This window comes from Thunnus maccoyii, chromosome 14 (assembly GCF_910596095.1).
Source record: "Thunnus maccoyii chromosome 14, fThuMac1.1, whole genome shotgun sequence".
Classification (NCBI taxonomy): Eukaryota; Metazoa; Chordata; class Actinopteri; order Scombriformes; family Scombridae; genus Thunnus; species Thunnus maccoyii.
The window spans coordinates 2,357,630-2,375,868 of record NC_056546.1 but is presented as its reverse complement, the minus strand read 5'-3'; the positions used below and the strand labels follow the sequence as shown (position 1 = coordinate 2,375,868).

The 18,239-nt window shown below is 38.2% G+C and overlaps 2 protein-coding genes across 2 annotated transcripts in view; one reads left to right on the top strand and one right to left on the bottom strand.

Annotated features, from left to right (window-relative positions):
- The window catches only part of LOC121911171 (spectrin beta chain, non-erythrocytic 1), a 132,887-nt gene extending 127,340 nt beyond the window's left edge, over nucleotides 1-5,547 (bottom strand). Inside the window, exon 1 of the mRNA XM_042432405.1 lies at nucleotides 5,411-5,547. The gene's annotated coding sequence lies outside the window, so the exon portion shown is untranslated. The remainder of the gene's footprint in view (nucleotides 1-5,410) is intronic.
- Nucleotides 1-18,239, top strand: part of LOC121911227 (G-protein coupled receptor 4-like) — a 723,099-nt gene that overhangs the window by 258,357 nt on the left and 446,503 nt on the right. The gene's annotated exons all lie outside the window — the stretch shown is intronic.

The following is an 18,239-nucleotide window of genomic DNA, read 5'->3' as shown; positions in this document are numbered from 1 at the left end:
GAAGGTCCCCAGATGAATCTGAGGAGTCACAAGATGACTAAAGTGATAAAGAACTTTCACATTTTTAGCTTTTTTTTTCCTCTTGTGGAAAACTACAAATCTTTAAACGTCCCCCAAAAGGAAGCAATGATTAAAGTGACTGAAGGGAAACTTGGGTCAAAGATGTGAAAAGATGAAATTCATGAACATCAGATATTTTGTTGCTGTTTCATAACTAAAAAAAAAAACAAAAAAAAAAATCAGCCTGATGTCATTATTTCCAAACCTTCTGTCCAGCACAACAGCTGCATAAAGTTTCAATTAAATAATGAACTCGGAAACTTCTCAGAAAGACTTTTCAGATAAAATGTCTGATGGTTCATAAACAAGTAGTCAATTAAATCGATTAGTTGACGACTATTTAGAGAACAGATTGATTGTTTGAGTCATTTTTTTGGTCAAATGCCAAAAGTTCTGATTCCAGCTTCTCCAATTAAAGGATTTTCTGCTTTTTACTGCATTTTATATCATTGTAAACACAACTAACATTGATTTTCATTATTAATTACTCCTCTTCTCCATTAATTGATTAGTTGTTTGGTTCGTAAAATGTCCGAAAATGGTGAAAAATTGCGCTTCGTGAAGCCCAAGATGACGTCCTCAAAGGTCTTGTTTTGTCCACAACTCAAAAATGTTCAGTTTACTGTCATAAAGGACTGAAGAAACCAGAAAATATTCACATTTAAGAAGCTGGAATCAGAGATTTTTCTTAAAAATGACTCAAAACAATTAATAGCTGGTAACTAATCGATGAATCGACGAATCATCGCAGCTTATCAAAGCTCAGCTCCATCTGGACATTTTTATACCAAACAAACAAACAGTTATAAGTCATATTAATCTGCAGTGAGAATAAATCTTTGCAGTTTGCAGTGAAGTCAGTAAAGACTTTTAAGTTCCTCAGAACTCAAACACATTGTTCCCATAATCCTCTTCCTCATCCTCCTCTCTTCATCTCCTCAGTCTGTTACAAAGACAATGAACCGACTCAGAGCTGAGCGTCTGTACACAGAGGTGGATCAAAGGACTTTTTTTAAAAGAGGGATTTCTTGTTTAATAGAGTTTCTGGTCACATGACACACACATGCAGCTCTTCCTCTCTGACCCAACAATGAAACTGGACCATCGTCCTCGTTCAGCAAACAACCAGACGTCTGAGACACACAGTCTGTCAACAGAGTTCTGCACTAATTAATACAGAGACACACACACACACACACAGATCTGTTTGCATGAGGCGGAGCGAGAGAGAAAAACTAAGTGAGAGACACAAACAGACACAAAGAGCAACAAAAATAGACAAACTGAAAGGCCGGAGGAAGATTAAGTACAGAAACAAGTAGAGCTGCAACTAACCATTATTTTCATTATCAATTAATTAGGTGGAAGTGAAAAAATCTGACCAAAAGTCCTAAAAATGTTCTTTACTGTTGATACAAGACAAAGAGAAGCAACAGAGATACTGGATCCTGAATGTGTGAAGCATTGTTTCACTATTTCTGCTTGAAAATAGCTGCAGATTATTTGTCTTTTTTTAAAATTTGGAAGTGCAAAATAAGTGATTGACAGGACATACGAGGTATAACAAGCAGAGACATAAAACAACTGATTATTTTTCTGTCGCTTTCTAGAAGAAAAAAGTGAAAAAAGGTGAAATAAAGTGAAAATAAAAACCAGGATGAACAACCAGCGTCTGTGATGCTGTGATGTGTTTCCAGAAGTTTTAAGTGAAACTGCCAGAAAATATAGAAGAGCTGCAATCATCATGTTGTAAACCAGAAAACAGTAAAATAAAAAAAATGACTTTTATCAATTTTCTCAATCTCAGTCAACTAGTTAAAAATAAAGTGCAGTAGAATCAATATCCATTAAAAGTCAAAAACAATCATATATATTGGAGTTTTAATAAAAACCTTTTTAAATTTCACAAAAGAAGCTAAAGTTCTCAGTTGTTTAATGTCTAAAGACAAGCAGCCATACAAGTATAAATTACAGTCCAAAACTGACAAAATTATGATTTTCTGTCATAAATCAGGAACCATCTGATCAAACATTTGATGCCAACTTCCTGTTCTTGACAGTTTTGGTGAGAAAGAAGTCAATTCAGTATCAACCCTGCTGATCAGCTGTTCACACATCTCTAACTGACGTCTATTCTACACAGTTTACTGGTTTTTTAAGAATATCTCCCAGTATGTGTTATGTAATCCAGTCTTCTGTGCTCCACTCCTTCAACATGAGCAGCAGAGTTTAATATTAGCCTGGTATTAGAATGATGAGGACTCTGCCTGCTATTTGAGACGCTGCAGCAGAGCCGATGATTTACTGCTCAAATCTCCCTCTGCATCACGCCAGCTGGGCTGAGCCAAACCAGCATCATCGCCACCGCCGCCGCCGCCGCCACCACCACCACGGAGATATTAATGGAGAAAAAAAAATCTGACTGACAGCCAAAATCCACGCAGAAGCATCATTCATGAATCCTGCAGGAGCATCAATCCACTTAAAATGTCCCTGCAGATCATTTATGAGCAACAAAAACAAACATCTAAACATCTAAACAACCAAACAACCAAACATCTAAACATCTAAACATCTAAACAACCAAAAAAACCAAACATCTAAACAAGCTAAACTCCCGACTGGATGATGACGACACCTACAATCAGAGGAAACACGTCCAGAAACGCCCCTCTGTGTATGTTTTTAAAAGACGCTGCATACAGCATTTTGTGTTTCTCTAAATTAAAACCACATTTCCCATAAACCCCCTCTACTTCCTGTCCTCTCCGCCGTCCCTCTTTCTGCCTTTACTGCATTTAATTTAAAGAGTGCAGTGAACACAAAACATCTGCATTTTAACCACGTAAGTGAACGTCAGATGGAAAATAAAAAACAAAACTGGTTTTATTTAAGCGAAGAGAACAGCCATTCATGTTCAAAGATTAAAAAATATTAATTTAGAGTCAACCAACTGGTTTCATCTGCTGTATTTAAGATCAAAACTCTTGTTTCTGACTAAATGTGTCCGTAGCAGAGAGTTGAAACATGTAGAAAGATGCATCAAACGTCATCTGGTCAGATTTATAATGTTTTTTATTTATTTATTGATAAGATAATCATAATTTAGCTCATATTAGTCTCTATTGTATTGAGACAAAGTTCTTAAAACATTTGATAAGTCTTGTAGAAAAATAAATTCAAACTAGGGTGTCAAAAAAACACCATTTAGATAATCGATTATTAGTTTTGAGTCATTTTAAGAAACAAAAACGCCCAAATTCCATAAATCCAGCTTCTCATGTTTGAACATGATCTGGTTTCTTTAATCCTTTAAGATATTTAACTGAATATCTTGGAGTTTTGGACTGTTGATCGAGACATTCGACAACGTCACTTTGATCACAGTGATCAACATTTTTCCCCATTTTCAACTAACTGAGAATATTAGATTAATAAATAATAAAAGTAATCATTAGTTGCAGCTCTAGTTTGGTATAAAAGCACCAAAACTCAAGTATTGTTTCTCAACTTCTTGTTATTTACACACCAAAGGAATTGATGCAGAACAACACTTTTTTTTTTATTATTATTATAAAAGGAACTTAAAGCTGTTTTCCAAATAACCTTTTGAGAATGACGCTTTCAACTGCAATAAGAGAAGAACTTTATAAAGCGGGTCGAAGGATCGACCTCCAAATCCTCCCCCAGCGCGTCCTTGACCCTTAACGAGCTCTGAATGCCTGACCTTTGACCCGCTTGTTAAACCAGAACCATTTTAACCGCAGAGACGCATTTAGTTCAACGTTCAATCATCAAAATGATCTTTCTTAATTACATTTCCCCAAGATTAAACTTTATGATGTAATCTTCAGGGTTTTTTTTTTTTTTTTTTTACGACGGTACGTTGTTAAAGCAGCAGGAGAACAAGTCGACACCTAACTGTGACATTTTGAAAGGCTCCGGTCAACAAGTTGCCAAATGTTTCCCAGTTGCTGCATCAAAGAAATAAAAGGAGAAAGGAGGTGGGGGGAGGAGGTGGAGTAAGAACCAGGAGGAAAAGAAACCATGATAAGGAGAAATTTGAGCAGATAAAGAGAAGATAAGGAGGAAGAGGATCTGGAAAAAAAGAGGGAAATGAGGAGTAGAAGGAGATTGAATAAAGAGAACAGGAAGAGGAAAGAAAAAAGTGGAAAATGAGTAGAAAACAGGGTGGAAAGAAAACGGAGACGACAGAAGATTAGAGAGAGAGAGAGAAAATTGGGGAGGAAGATTTGGAGGAAAAGGGAGAGGAGAGGGAAAGAAATGGAGAAGGGGAGGGGAAGGAGGGAGGGGAAGGAGGGAGGAGGAGAGAAAGCAGCAGTCCAGCCTGTATCTGATTACATAATTGCTCTACAGGATTTGAAACAGGGTCTGCGCAAAAAAACAAAAAACGCCTCAAAGCAGCAGCCGTTTTGTTTTTTTCACTGTCACAGAACTACAGTGACATTTCAAATCTGCTAAATCACTGCAGGATCATTACACACAAAAACTACCACAAAGTACAACCTAGAGGAAGACGAAGGTGTTCATCATCAGGGCAGCACAGACGCACTTTGAGGTCCTGTGTGAATATTATTACAGGAGAGTTAAAGTAAGAGAGAAGGTCACTGAAAAGTCCCTGAATGTTACAGAGAGAGAGAGGGGGGTATTATGGGAACAGTCCAGTGTTATTGCTGAGGCTGAGGTCAGCACAGGCGACCACACCTGCACCAACATCATCATCATAATATCATTTTCATCAGGGAGACAAGAAAAAAACTGTTTTTATGTGACGTGAGCAGCAGCAGCAGCAGCAATACAGAGAGAGAGCTGCAGAATTCACCAGAAAAACAACAACAACAACACCACGAAGAAGAAGCAGCAGCTCTGGCGCACTAAAGCCTCAACACACACATACACACAAACACACACACAAGTTCAACCACACGATGAAGAGGAGAGAAGCGGGGGGGAAACAGAGAGGCAAAGCCGGGGGAGAGGTGGTCTCTGCCCGGCGTGTCTCTGCGCCAGTGAGCCGCCGCCGCCGCCACTGCTGCTGCTGCTGCAGCGACACAATGACTCCGCTGCTTTGATTTGAGGTGTGATTATTATTTAACCCGGGATAGACAGCTTCTAACCCGGGTTATCACAGTGCAGCAGCCGCCGCCGTCGTGGATGTGTGGATGTGGATGCTTCTCCAGCCGCGGACACAATGTAACGAATCCGTTGCACAGATGGATTAGAAATGACACAGCAGCGGGATCAAAAAAAAATTAATAAATAAATAAAAAACACGACATACACACAGACCGGCCTGGCTTGGCTCGGCTCGGCACGGGTTCACACTCACCTGGGGGCCGACAGAAGAGCAGTGGAGTCCCGCTCGGAGTGAAGGACGGACGGACGGACTGCTGAGAGCTCGGGAGGAAAAACAACGCAGCGGCACAGAGTCCTCAAATCCTCCTCCCTCCTCCTCCTCTCCTCTCCTCCCCTCCTCCCCCCCCCAGCTCCGCTCTGCCCAGCACGGCCCGGACTGCAGCGCCCGGTGCACTCGGTTCAGACACCGCGAGGCACCGGAGGGGCGGTGCTAAACTGTGTGCTGGCTTTAACTGGCTGTTTTTATAGTTTATTGTCGATTTGTAATAAAATAATAATAATAATAATAAGTAAACGACAGAATATAAAGCCAGTTAATGAGATACATGGCGGTGGATATTCTACTGTCAGTTAAATGATCATTAATCAAACTGTTAACTTTCATTCTGCAACTAAATATAATAACGATGAAACAAAATTATGAAAATATGTTGTTTTTTTGTCATAAGAAAGGATGGCTGATCAATAGATGTCTTTTATAATTCACAAATATTGAACTGGTTTTACAACAAGAACAAACCTGCTTAAATTATGAACATGATGTTAGTATTATGATCAGTTTGAATTTGTGTCTGATATGGTTTTTCTCCCCAAAACGTTCAATTATCTTGTTGAAATCCTCCTCCTCCCTCATTATAAACTCCAGATTCTATAAATATGCAAATATTTTTCATTTCTAAAGTTTCCCAGCTGGACACCAGATGTTTCCTCCTTCACTGTAAAGTTCAGTCTCAGTGTTTGTTCACTGGAGGCTTCAAGTTTCCACTTCACATTTGTGTAAGTTGAATACTGGACCACGATTGGCTCCAAACTAGTTGTGAGGTCACACATGATGCTCGTAGGTGTTAAACTGAGATTCAAGATGAACTCAGAGAAACTTTCCTCCTTCAGCAGATGAATGAAAACAAACTCTGAAGAGAGAACAAACATCCAGCTGTAGGAACTCCACCAGACACTTTAAACTATGACAGGATCCTTCTAACTGCTGGAAACAACGCACTAAAAGAACAAAAATACATTTAGAAATGTAATAAAACAAGCTAAACTTTTTGAAAATGATGATTGTTGAGTTCAAAGTTATGAGTTTGGGGTTTTTTTTGAGTATTTTTCTCCAGCGGAGACTTGTGTCCTGGCTGCAGACACAAAATAGCAGAACGCAACCGTGGAGGACATGTGACCTTTTAACAACCATCAGTTATATATATATACATATATATATAATTATAATCATATATCAGTCAGACGGACCAAACACTACTTTTATTACTCAGATCCTCACAGCTACGCAGCTGCAGAAAGCATGAATCGACCTTTAAGTGTAAAGTCGTTCAAACTAACCAGTAAAATGCTGCTTCCACATCGATCAGTATTAATAATGTCCTTTATCAACATATTTGATATGTTAAATAAATGAATAGTTTCATTTTCATCATACAGACACATTAACAAACCACAAACCAACCCACCATCAGGGCAGGACATAAACATAAACATAAACATAAACATAAACAAATGATGCTCCAGATTTCCCACAACGGAAATACAACAACTATACAAACGCAGCCCCATAAGCACAAAACACAACATCAAAATACAAACAAAACAAAATCTACATCTGCGTCCAATAATATCAAACTGTATATTTGATCCAGATCATAAACTGATTGAATATTATTGATCATATGTTATTTTTCTTCTTCTATCTCAGCCAGAAAATGTAAAAAACATCATCAAAATGTTTCAATTAAAGCTCCATTCTCAGTTCCTATCAAATATAAATCTGAAACATGAACTTTTTTAAATGATATTTGTCATAAATCATGATATAAAGGTCATTATCATCTTCAATTACACATCTGTATCCTCTAGTTTCAACATGTGTTGGTAATATTTCACATCGTATCTGTGCTCAGTGACTTTTAGGCAAATTGAACTCATATTTTTCACATTTCTAATCTTTCTTAAATAAACAACATGTTCTTAATTTTGGCTTTTTGGCCACATTTCTTCTGCTGATGTCTGGACTTTGTATTTAAAATCTTCCACATTTGCTTTTGGAAATAATTTTCTTCAAGTCCACAATCTTCTAATAATTTTTCCCTTCAACGGACTGATTTATTCATATATAACAATTTAAAAACAATACTTCCATGCAAACATTAAATACTTTTTATATATTATTAATATATATACTATTTCTTTAGGTTAATCACTTCATATATGTTATATATAATATTATGTTAAAAATAGACATTATTGGATAACAGTGTCATTGCTTATATGATGAAATAATAAATAATAATATATTCCAACTGTATATTTTAATACATACAGGCGTCTATAAGGGCAGAAAGATGTTTATGTTTCCTGATAATCCAACACTGAATAAATGAAAATGAAAGTGACATTGCATTTTTAGGGACTCTTAGTACAACTGGACTGTCTCCACCCGTCAGGGCAGCAGTGAAACATGTATCAAGCGCTTCCAGCTCTTCAAGTGGGAGTGAGAGGCGGAGAATCAGCCAGCAGAGAGGAGGAGGAGGGAGGAGGGAGAGAGAGAGAGGGAGGGGAGAGTCTGCAGAGATGAAATGATGCCAAACAGCTCTGACTCTGAAAAGTTGGGGATGACTCTGATCAAACAGATTATATAAAGAAAAACGTTTTAAAAAAAAAATCATAATATGATACTGAAAGTGTCTGTCAGCGTATCCATGACGCTCTCATGTCACATTCCTGTGTTCTGATCTCACAGCTGGGATGTTAGAAAAGCTTCAGCTCTCATCTGAATGATCCTCCTACGTGGATGAATCATCAGATCAGAACTACGTTTGTTTCAGTGACACACTGTTGTTGTTGCTTTACATCGTGGTGACAACAACAGGAAAACAACAAGAAGGTTGTTTATGCAAACACCTGATTTGACTGTTATCAAGCATACTGGTCCACATGTATGAGACCAGTACTTGTACTTTATACTTCCACTCCACTACATTTCAAAGGGAAATATTGTACTTTCTACTCCACTACATTTATTTGACAGCTTTAGTTACTTTTCAGATGAAGATTTGACACAATGGATAATATAACAAGCTTTTAAAATACAACACATTGTTAAAGATGAAACCAGTGGTTTCCAACCTTTTTGTCTTTTGACGTCTTACAAAAAGCAGTGTGTAGTCGGGGTCACATTTCACATGTCTATGAGTTGTTAACAGCTCCACCAAATAGTGATTTTTCCCTCTAAACTTCTCACATGCTTTCATTTCAATAAATGTTCAAATGATCCAATATTTCAGCAAAAATCAAAGATTAGAGAAAAAGTCCAAAAACTGAAAACAGATTTGTGTATCAGAACTTTGTTTTTTCTTCTTTCCTCTGCCATTAATCATCTCACCACCCCTCAGATTTATCTGCTGACCCTTTGGAGGGGCCCCGACCCCTAGGTTGGGAACCACTGGACTAAACTAGCTAACTGTATATAAAGTAGTGTAAACTAGCTCCACCTCCAGCAGCTACAACAGTAACATGCTGCTCTAACACTGATGCTTCACTATTAATAATCTAATGATGTCATATATAATAATATATCAGTCAGAGGGACCAAACCACTACTTTTACTGCAATACTTTAACTACATCAAGCTCATAATACTTATGTACTTTTACTGCAATACTTTAACTACATCAAGCTCATAATACTTATGTACTTTTACTGCAATACTTTAACTACATCAAGCTCATAATACTTATGTACTTTTACTGTAATACTTTAACTACATCAAGCTCATAATACTTATGTACTTTTACTGTAGTAGGATTTTTCATGCAGGACTTTTACTTGTAATGGAGTATTTTTATATTACTGTATTGGTACTTTTACTGCAGTAAAGTATGTGAATACTTCTTCCACCACTGTATGAAACTGATGTGTGATGATAATGTTTAACTGCTAAGTTGGAGGTTCAGGAGTTTTGGGTAGAACTGAGATAAATTTGGTTGAAAAGAAAACATTTTAGATGTCTGGATTATATAAAAATGTTCATCAATGACATTTAAAGGGGAATTCCACTGAATTTACACATTAAAATCTGTTGCATATGTGCAAAAGTTGCATAAAGTCCTCCATATTAAACAACCAGATAGGTGGTTTGATCATGTGACTTCAGGAAGACACATAGGAACATTTTCTAATCTGGCGTCTCTATCTGGATGACATCATCAGTCTGTGTTTTCCAAAACCGTCACACATCACTGTTAAACAATAATGATGTTTTATGATGCTGTGATTCAGGTCTGGTTAGATTTAAAGATGATAGTTTGGATTAAAATGATCACTTTGTTAAGGTTAGAGAAACATGTGGTAAAGTTAGGCCACCTCCGTCGTCATGGCTACAATAATAACTACATGGTTAAAGGTGAGGGGACGATTGTAGTTACGCTTTTTTTAAAAAACTGTCCCGACTCGCAGTTGGAAACAGGAAATGAACAGCGGTCTCTGTCGGGTTAAAGCCTCCATCCACCCTCCTCCTCCTCCTCCTCCTCTTCCTCCTCCGAATGAGGAAAAATCTGTCCACATATATAGACGTCATCTGAACTGCACCACTGCTGCGGGTCAAAAGTATTACAGCCGCATGAATTATCACTTAAGATTCTAAACATGTGAGGTCAAACAGTCTAAGCAGAAGATTAAATTTGCTCTTTTTCCTCTTCTGTTACCAGACAGAATATCACTCAGTCTGTATTCATCATCTGAAAACATCACAGGAGAAACAATCTGATTAAATGCTTTTATTAAACAGAAGAAGAAGAAGAAGAAGAAGAGGGGAGATATATGGAGGCTGTCAGTCAGTTTGTAATCATGTTGTCAAGTCATGATAATCATAATGCTCTTTATGCCCCCCAACACACACACACACACACACACACACACACACACACACTAGGAATGATGTATTCATTGTCTGAAGGACACCCAACTGTGCTGACATCAGATACAGTATGTGTGTGTGTGTACGTGTGTGTGTGTGTGTGTGTATTAACACTGTGTGTGTTGGCAGAATCTGATCCAGCCTTGAAGGTCTTTTTAGGCTCTTGAACATGTGTGTGTGTGTGTGTGTGTGTGTGTGTGTGTGTTGGGGGATTATCACTTAGATACCAGACACCATGTAGAAATGTCCAGCAGACCGCAGCCATATTTGTTTTGAAGCAGAGAGGATGGTGAGGAGAAGGTCAAAGGTCGTGGGGGTAATTCCCATCATGCAGCAGCTGCAGTTTATCACCCGCCGCTCTATATTTACTTTATACTATTTTATTCACGTGTCTGGATTCTTAATTATGCACCGTATGTTTTTATTATCCATATATATGTTTTATTGTATTTATTATGTGCGTGAAAACGTCCAGAGGATGAGGAGAGTAAGAATAAAAACGAGCCTGGAGGAAAAGAAGAGAGCGAAACAACGTGTGAATGAAATAAAGAATTTTTAAACAAGATAAACAAATGATGACAGTTTCATGGGAATTTCCAACAACACTAACAGAAAGCAAACTTCTTCTTTAAAAGGAAGAAGCTGGTCTACTTATAAAGAGACATCAGACAAAGTTCAATTAAGCTACAGATCCCAGAACCACTCCAATTACCAGTAACCAGTAACCACTAACCAGTAACCAGTAACCAGTAACCAGTAACCAGTAACAAGTAACCAGTTAACCAACACACAGCACAAACGCTGCCGACTGGCCCACTGGTCTCGTCTGCAGCTCTGCTCAAGCCTTTAATCTCCAGGTCTTGATATCTTAATTGATCACAGGTGTGATGCACCACCCGCTGCAGGAGCACACACACACACACACACACACACACACACACACACACGACAATATGACTGCAACAAGCAGCAGCGCAGAGGTTAAAGGTCACAGCATGTTGAGATGAAGAACTATTAAACAACTGAATACACTCAGTGAGCAGTTTATTAGGAACACCTGTGTAATCTAATGTAATCGACTACAACAGCTCTGCTATTAATTCTACTTTATGAAGCTTCTACAGTTTCAGTTTTTGTTGACGTTGTCAGAAAGATAATTCTACTTTATTTTCCCCTTCATGTATCTTAATGGGGAGGACAGTATATTAGGATCACTTCCATATAAGATACTCCAGTACATCATCAACGCCCACTACGACCTCAATAATAAACATAAAGTAGAATTATCATCTTTCTGACAACGGCAACAACAACTGAAACTGTAGAAGCTTCATAAAGTGGAATTTATGTCAGAGCTGTTGTGTTGGATTACATTAGATTACACAGGTGTTCCTGATAAAGTTACTGATAAAGTTTTGTTTGATTCTTGCTCTGCATCAGAGCAGAAGGATCAACACTAACCAGTCAGCATCTCTGTCCAGAGAGAGTACAGTACAGGTCACATGGTCGTGAAATGTAGCCCCAGATGATGAATCCTCACTGACCCATGAGGGCAAAATCTCAAGATAAACGGCAGGATCATCAAACATCAGACCTTAAGACGGGAGATCGCTGTTCCTTTCACGTTTCTCATGTCCTGACGTGCAATAACAGTTTACAAATGTCTGCCCACATTCAATATCTGCTCTGTCTATTACAAGTGCAATATTATAAGCTCAAAATAGTGACTACTGCTACTTTTATACTTTTTTTATACACTGTTTTATATTTTCCAAACACTTGTATGTGTCGTTCTGGAGTTTATGAACCAACAGTGTATTTTATTGTTTAGTTTGGAGAACTTTTTTTTCGGGGAGTTCAATGAATAACGAAGCCTGTAGGGGGCGCTATTCGGAATATACACTATTTTGTCTAAAAATTATTTTTTTTGTATTAGATTTTCTTCTCATTTTTTATTCATTAATTCTATATTTATATATATTTGATATGAAGGTCATCTACTGAATAAAGTTTGAGATTATTGCAGAATAGATTCGATTACTTAGACTCTCATCTTCTCACTCATTGTGATGAGAACAGTCTAACAGTCCACAAATGTAATAAAATCATGAAATATTTTGTCTATATTCATTACAACAGTCTGAATAGTGTTTTAATTTATGCAGACCAGCCATTAATATCCTTAATATGTGTTAATTAATGTGTTAATTCTCCAACATTCACCGTGTTTCATTTCATTTAGTGTAAAACCTGCCTGCTCTGACTGGAATAGAATAAAATAGAACTTGCCTGTGTTTGTGTTAAATGTCAGTGTTTCTTTCACAGCAAAGTTGGACTCAACTTCAGCACGTTGCCTGGCAACAGCTGGCTGTCAGCACCCACTCAGGTGTGTGTTAGTGTGTGTGTTAGTGAGTGTGTGTTAGTGTGTGTGTAACATGGTGAATAAGACTGAATGTGTGGGCAGTTAAAGTGCCGGGCAGATATTCAGAAATAAAATAGATGGATAGAGGAGAGGAGGAGGAGGAGGGAGGGAAATAAGAGAAGAAGAAGAAGAAGAAGAAGAGGAGGAGGAGAGAAGAGATGGCATCAACTTTTCTTTTCTCTCTGTATCTCTGTATCTCGCTCACAAACACTTCCAGACAGAGTGGCGTTTCCACGGTGACCACTACGGGATGCCAAACTGGTTGCCGGGAGAGGAAGAGGCGGAGGAAGAGGAGGAGGAGGAAGGAGAGGTCAAAGCCGGTGGATTTTTTCCAGCTTTTCCACAGTGATTGGAGTGTGTGGGTGGGCTCTCTCTCTCTCTCTCTCTCTCTCTCATGGCACCAGTGTGAGTGTGTGGGTGGCTGCATTATTATTATCATTATTATATGCTGTATTATTTGCATCGTGCAGGTTTTGCAGTCAGAAAGTGTGACAGGTTTGTGTTCGGAGGCGTTTATGGACATAAAACAAGTTGGGAACAGGCTGCTTCAGATGTCACGGTCGTAATGATCTCTGAGCTGAGCAGGATGAGCTGTCAGTTTTAGATAAGATGACTTTAAATGTGTTGTTGATCCACACGAGGATGAGGAGGAGACACCTTCAGAGTTCCAGAAACTTCCTCTCATCCGATGCACTACATCCCCAACATGTGTCCTATCGTTCAACTTACTTGAGTGTGAATAAACAGTAGTTTCTATCTTTTCGGACACACTGAGCTGTAATTATCACGTCACTTCCTGAGAGCCTCTTTGCTGGTTGGAGATGTGTAACCATGGTAACCTGTGCCAACTACAAAGTCTGAACTAATTTAAAAAATATATTACGCCTAGCAAAGTGACACCTTAATTAAATTGAAGCGTTATTGACGTTACGCCAGAGCTGCCTCCGCTATCGTCTGTTATGTTGTTGTTGTCACTACTGCATTGCATTGTGGGATATTTATGCTGGTGTAGTATCCAGTGCTTGCATACTGTAATATTTCCCCAGAAATAGTATGCAGTATTGGTTTCATATTAAGGTTTTGGACATACTAAAAACTCTCACATACTGTTTTAGTTAATAAACAGCGTGTTAGTGTAGAGTCGACACAGCTTTGTTCTGACCTATGACATGAACTCAGGACTAAACTGATAAACAATAACTGAACTTAAAGGAAAAGTCTGTTGATTTTCTATATTTTTCTTCTTGTCAACAAATCTCATGTTTGGATGAGCTGATGAACTGATCTACTAACAAGTATTATGTGTGTATCAAAGCCTGATATATCTTATTATATTATTCCTCCTTTGTTGTCCAGAAACTATTATAAACACATCAATGAGAAGGACATCGCTGCACTGGGTGAAATGTTCCTTCATCATGAAGAGTTTGGTCACGTTAGTTTGTTTAGAAAAGTCTCCAAAGAATATAAATAGTGATGAGACAGTAACACGCCACTGCACATACGTGGGATCTGTTCACAGAGCTTCACTAGCTTGTTGTGCTACATATCACGTCCTCTTGACTTTGTACTGAAGTTCTTTGAGAAATGCATTGTTTGTGTGAGCATGTGCATGTGTTCCTGCACATACTCAGTGGTCTCTGCCGTACCAGGAACGTTACTCCTGAGGATCATTATCTTATTACTATCATTACTCTTTGGAACAGTTTCTAAATGAGTTACAGTAACCAAACTCTTCATGGATGAAGGAGCTTTGTGCTACATAATAAATTTCTCAAAGAACTTCAGTACAAAGTCAAGAGGTTGTGATATGTAGCACAACAAGCTAGTGAAGCTGTGAACAAAGCAACGGAGGAATAAGATATATCAGGCTTTAGATACACACACAATACTTATGAGTAGATCAGTTCATTGATGGTTTGGATCTAAACATGAGATTTGTTGACAATAAGAAAAATATAAAAAATCACCAGACATATGCTTTAAACAATACTTGTCTGTGTTGATTAACCAGAAGATATAATACAGATGTTAACTGAAACAAAACATTATACTTAACACAAATAAAACCAGGGATAATATGTGAAAGCAACGCTGCAGATAAAGATGCTCTACTGGCGAAAAAAAACAAAAGTCAAGCTTAGTGAGACATATGTTTTTTGGGTTTTTTTTGTTTGGTTTTTTTATTACGATGCAAAAAAAACATCGTAACAGGTTAAAACAACATAAAACAGATGTGTTGCATATAGGATTTATAGCCGAGGCTAATTTGCGACCTCTGACCCTGGTTAGACTTTTCTACTTAAAATAGTCATAACATGTCACTACCAGAGATACATTAATTAAATAAAGCTCATAATAAATATTCTCAATAACAACCGTATTTACATCACATAACAATTAATTTACATGTGTTGCATATGTATACACCTGTATATGTTCCCTAAAACATGGCATTTATGTGCATAATCTGTATCAGTGCATGTATGTTTATCTGCATGTATCTGTTTGTCTATCTATGTGTACAGATCAGTGATCGCAGGTTTGGTTTTGTTTCTTGAGTTATGTGTCCAGGTGCACAGTCAGCATGTTCAGTCCTTGAGGTCTGACATTTCGTGCTGAATGCAACACTGGATCATCATCTGGCCCCGGACCTCCAGGAGCCCCCGAGAGCCTAATATTTACTATGTGTCACTTGGTTTTGATCATTTAATTAACTGCATATTTTTCAGGGAATTTGCACACAAAAGGAAAACATCCACAAAGAAGCGTCAATACTCTTATTATAATTTTAAAAAGAAACACATGATGCATATTCTTAAATAAACTTGAGGCCAATCAGTGTTATTCCAGCATATTAATATTAGGACCAGCTGCGTCTGGGTTTCTTCTTTTTGTGTTGCACTTCATGAGAACTTGAAAGCTCACTTTTTTTTTCCTCCCCCCTCGAGGCAAAATGGCTGCATGCAGACGTGAGGATGAGCAGATGACAAAATGTACATCAAACAGACACTCGCAGCTACACGAGCTGTTACAAGAGTTATGAGACAAGAGAGTCGACAGTTCTTGGTATTTTCTGTGGGGAGACACCGCCTGTGGTTATTATTCCATTACAGCCCTCACACACACACACAGTAGAGTGTGTGTGTGTGTGTGTGTGTGTGTTATGTAAGTATGACGTTACATTAAGATCCTCTTCAAACACACATTAACAACTAACACCTCCTCTTCTTCTATGGAATAAAATTAGGGTCATAAGTATTGTATCTGAATGTGTGAAAACATTTTGTATGAAAACATTCAAGTTTGTGAATGTATAAAAGATTTGCATAAATAATTTCCAATGTGTGAGTGCATAAGGAAGATTTGCACAAAGGTTTGCAGTTACACATCGAACTCAGCTGCATGTGTGAATCCCAAGTTTTGAAGCTACGAATCAAATCTACGAGTTCAAAACTTTTGTCCAACATTTGACGTTTCCTCCTGAATAACCAATGGGGAGGCTCTGAAACGCTGCGGGTGCACAAACATATTAAAGACCAACTTTGTGTGTGTGTGTTTGTGTGTGTGTAATGTCTCGGGGTAGGTTGGCATGACGACAAGGCGTCCACCTCCAACAGTGTATCCATGGGGAGTTGGTCTCTAAGCACTGACACAGACACACAGACACACACACACACACTATTGAAGTTGATCTTTAATATGTTTGTACATTAAAGATCAGATTTCATGACAAAAAGACATTTAAAGGATCATCCTGGTGTTTTTCTCACATTTTAGTTAATTTATTACATCTCTGTGTTCCTGCTAACTGAACATTTTACACAGTTTAACATTAGTTTTTAATCTCTGATCTCCTTGGCAGCCAACAAAAGAAATCTGTAAGAGTTGTTGACCAGCCTGTGAACAGTGCTGATTGTTTTAATCCATCAGGTAACTGGATCATCTCATTGATCACAGTCTCTGTAGCTCTTATTGACTCCGTTGTGATTGACAGAAGTCAAACCTGTCAGCCTTCTTCCAAACATTTTGACTCATCAGTCACAGTTGAGCCAGTCAACTAATGAGCTTTTAAATTATATTAAATTTAATTAAATATGAAATTGACACAACAAAAACCAAGTAAAATCCAGCGTGTGGAACTGGAAGGATGAACACAGTTCTTCCAGAAGATCTTCTCTCATTAAATGTATTGATGATGGTGGTGGAGAGAACTGTCTATTGGTGTTTAAGCACTTAAAGCAGCCCCAGAACCTCCACATGGGCCACTAGAACATCTGAAAGGACCTCTAGAACATCTTAAATGAAAGGACCTGTACAATATCCTAAACAGCCACTAAAATATCCAAAAGGGGCCCTAGAACATCCTAAATGGCCACTAGAACATCTGAAAGGACCCCTAGAGCCTTTTAAAGGACCAAAAGAGCTTCCTCAGGATCCACAGAATCGACTAAAAGACCCCTACAACTTCCTCAATGGCCACTAGAACATCTGAAAGGACCCCTAGAACCTTTTAAAGGGCCAATAGAGCTTTCTCAGGATCCACAGAATCGACTGAAGGACCCCTACAACCTCCTCAATGGCCACTAGAACCCTCTACAGGAACCCTAGAACCCCCTCAGTGACAACAGGACCTCAATAACCTCCTCAGAAACCACTAGAACATCTCAAGATATGCCTAAAACCTCTTGAAGGACCATTACAATCAAATCTGCAGCGCAGCCTTGCACAGCCTGGGGGTCAAACCTGTGACATTTGAGTTACAGGACAAAGAAAGAGAAACCTGCTGTGAGACTTACAGACACTCTGAGACGCTGCAGTGAACCGGCGCTCTGTTCCTGCTGCGTCAGGGATTCTCTCATTGTGATCTAATTGGATCAGATGGCAGGTAATCAGGTCACGTGACGTACTGTTATGTAATCATTGCTGAGTGTTTGTATACATCAGACAGACACACGGTGACAGATTTCAGCTACAGAACACAGAAAATTACTTGTGAACTAATTTGAAAACCAATTAATCGTTTTCATAATTTTTTTTTTTAGCAAAAATGACAAAAATGAGCTGGTTTCAGCTTCTCAACTGTGAAGATTTCATGCTTATCTTTGTTGTTAATTGAATATCTTTAAGTTTTGGACTGTTTGTCAGACAAAACAAGACATCTGAAGACATCACCTTTGACTCTATACATCATCAGATTAATCAATAGTGAAAATAATCATTAGTTGTAGCCTTAATTCTGTTTCTCACTTCATTTTTCCGATCCGAGCTTGCTCATGAAATTCAAGGAATTTCAAGGATATTCTTTGGGGGAAATTCAGTGACTCAAACTCTTCTTGTTACCAAGTAAAATATGACAAATTAACTAGAAAATCCTCACAGGACTGACAGTGACACAGCAAATCAACAAACATACTGATGGTTTATGTATTCTTGCAGCTTTTTACAGTAATG